General features: G+C 41.5%; 1 pseudogene; it reads right to left on the bottom strand.

Moving 5' to 3' along the window:
• Positions 1-230: 230 nt before the first annotated feature.
• LOC116902834 lies at positions 231-604 on the bottom strand (annotated as a pseudogene).
• Between the last annotated feature and the right edge of the window lie 2,647 nt (positions 605-3,251).

Genomic DNA, 3,251 nt, shown 5'->3' on the forward strand with positions numbered 1-3,251 from the left:
GATGGGGACAGGTAGGTGCCATGGCACACTTGTGACAGTCAGAGGACGACTTGCAGGGATTGGTTCTTCTTCCCATTGCAGGGGCCTCTGGGATTCTCAGGCTCCACAAGTACCTGGTGAGACATCTCTCCAGCCCTCCCTCCCTCCCTCCCTCCCTCCCTCCCTCCCCCCTCCTTTCTTTCTTTCTTTCCTTCTTTCTTTTTTGGAGGCAGTTCTGAACTTCACTTGACATTCAGCAGTTAGTTCTCATTCACATTGACCGTCTGTAGATTTTTGAATGTGGTAACAGGCACGTAAGTTACCAGTGTGTAGAGCTTGTTTGGTGAATCCTCATCCTCATTACGCTTTCTGGACAAACGTACTCTGATGTGGTACGGAACGTTCCTTATTCCCTTGGCCCAGACGGCTTTATCGAGCCTGGTGTCAGTGCGCACATCTGGAGTCCCCATCTCCTTCATGGCAAATTTCCAAATTTCTTTGAGTGCACACTTCTTTAAACCACTCCATGGCTGCACTTGTGAATGTTGATGGTGTATTCTTGGGTCACGACCTCATTGATGGCAGAACGGCCCTTCTTCTCGCCACCCTTCTTTGCCGGAGCCATTCTGTCCGGTCCTCTTTCAGTTTTCAAGACAGGATTTCTCTGTAGTCCCTGAACTTGCTTTGTAGACTAGGGTGGCTTCAAACTTAGAGGTTTGCCTGTATCTGCCTCCCAAGTGGTGGGACTAAAGCTGTGCAATACCATGACTGCTTGGTGTTTCTTACTTTAACATTAAGTATTTTCCACATAAAATATTGTCCCAAATTAAACAAATCCCTTTCAAGTCCTGTAGGGATTTGGAATGAAAAAAATCTTGTTAATATCTATTATCTGGGATAGGAGTTAATTGCAAATGTATATCTTCAAATTGATGAGAGTTCCTTTGAGTCCTAAACACAGGCCCATGAGAGGCAGAACAGACATTATCATTCTTTTTCATAGCTGTAAATGCAGAGAGCCATTACCATTGTAGAAGCTATTGCTCAAGTGTTTGAATCCCAAGTCAGTATACTTCTCCCTGATGTCTCTAATTACAGGAAAGACATCTTTAAATTTTCCAGTATTTGTCAGAGTACAATGTATTCCCTTGCCTTCATGAAAAATAACAGTTCTAATTATGGGTTATATGTTGATCTCCTCTGTATAAAGATGGACTTTAGTCTAGTCTCCACCCCGAAATACTTCATGTCCATAGAAATGTCATAAAGGTGGAATACAGCTATTGATCTAATGCAGCGACTTCAAAGCAGTATGTCGGGTATGGACTGAATCTGAATCTGAATCTGAATTCTCTTAGCCACACGCCGTGTTCCTAACAAACACCGTCCCTTATACCTCACTGAAATTAACAGTGAAACTATGACTAATAAAATTGGTTTAGAGCCAAAATTCAATAAAAGCAAAGTTAATTATATGCTTGTAAGAGAATAAGCATACAGTTAGATCAATATGCAAATCATGACCTTCAATGGTCTTCACTGTCTTCTTTCTAAGCCCTTAGTCTTGCAAGGATTAATTTACTACCCAGAACTTCATTTTATGAAGCCACCCACACTTAGATTAGTAGATTGTTAATTGTTTGTAAATAAATGATATATTTGTATCCATCCTTGTGCAACAGTGTATACAATTATGTATCCAGCATAGTGTTAACAAAAGACCAGAGCAACTTAGAAAACTAAACTCATAGGGCACTGTTTAGGCACTATGGATTGACACTGCAGGAAATACAAATTAGTCAGACATCCAAGAGTTTATACTCTAGTGTGGAAAAGATAGCCAAGTTTACAAATGTCATGTTTGCTGGTTTGTTTTTAAATAAAGACCCAGACCAAAAGCAATAGAGTGGGAAAAGAGCACAGATGATGGAGACAACATTTATCGCCCTCATAGGCAGCCCTTGCCAAGGTGATGGCGTTTGATTGCGTCTTGAAGAGCAAGTAGAGTTTTCATTGGAGAAAATAAAAAAATAAAAAGGTAGGACCAGGAGGAAGGGAGAAAGAAGTCATAGGACATGGTGACTGTGTAATTGAGAATACAGTATCTTTCACCATCCTGTCCAAATATGGTGGATTAACCCTGGCATGCAACTTTCAACTTGTGGTATTAGACTGGTTAACATAATACTTAGTAAATATGCCTGAAAGTCATTCTTACTGGGGAAGAGCAGGTAACAAGTTACTTACACATAGACATGAGCACAGGGCCATCAAGATAGCTAGTAAAGAAAGGCACTTGACACCGAGCCCGATGCCCTAAGTTCAATCCTTGGGACCTGTATATTAGAAGATGAGAGCGATTCCTAAAAGTTGCTTTCTGACCTCTGCACACTGTGCACATACCATAGATAAATGAAATTGAAAATTATAAAAGTAACCAGGAAATACATCAATACCCAATTAAACCCAAATTACCTACATTTACCGATTTAACCTCCTTTTAGGTCTCAGTGTTTGTAGCCACTCTAGTACTGTACCACTCAAGAGGAAGCAGGGCAGAAAGAACGCCAGGGAAGAGAGACAGTGGTCTGACTTAAGTGAGGGCGAGTATCTTAGTTTTGCAAATTTTACAAAAATGTATAACCTTGCAACATGCTGCCAGCAGCTCGGGACTCCTCAGTTTTATGCAAATCAGCTTGCTTATAACTTTGCCACTGACCTCTCTACAAATTCATGAATGGCCTCTTACTAGCGGCTGTGGTCCATGTCTCTCTCTCTTTCCACCTCTTCTTCTCGCCTTCCCCTTCTTCTTCTGAGACATGGTCTTTCTATGCATCTCTAGCTGGCCCAAACTAGCTATTTAGGCCACAATATCCAGGAACTCAGAGGTTTGTTTCTGCTTCCTGATTTTTGGGGATTAGTGGTATTCAATCCCATTGTGAGTACATCTGGATACTTCTTCAGCATCAAGAGATCAGAGAGGGATTCTGGGATGACAAGAGTCTCAGTGGGTGAAAGTGCTTGCTGAAAACCCTAACAAGCTGGGTGTTATCTCCAGAGTCCACCTGTGGATGGAGAGAACTAACTCTTACAAGCTGCCCTCTGACCTCCACATGCTTAGCCCCTCCCCACCCAAAATAAAATAAAATTGAAAAGAGTTTAGCACAGAATTCCCAAAAGTTTCCAATGACCTTAAAGCTTCTTGCTTGTACTGAGGTTACCTGAGGCTTTCCTGGAGAAAAAAACGTTCCTTATATTTTTGTTAGAGTGTC

Source organism: Rattus rattus, chromosome 6, assembly GCF_011064425.1.
Source record: "Rattus rattus isolate New Zealand chromosome 6, Rrattus_CSIRO_v1, whole genome shotgun sequence".
Taxonomy (NCBI): domain Eukaryota; kingdom Metazoa; phylum Chordata; class Mammalia; order Rodentia; family Muridae; genus Rattus; species Rattus rattus.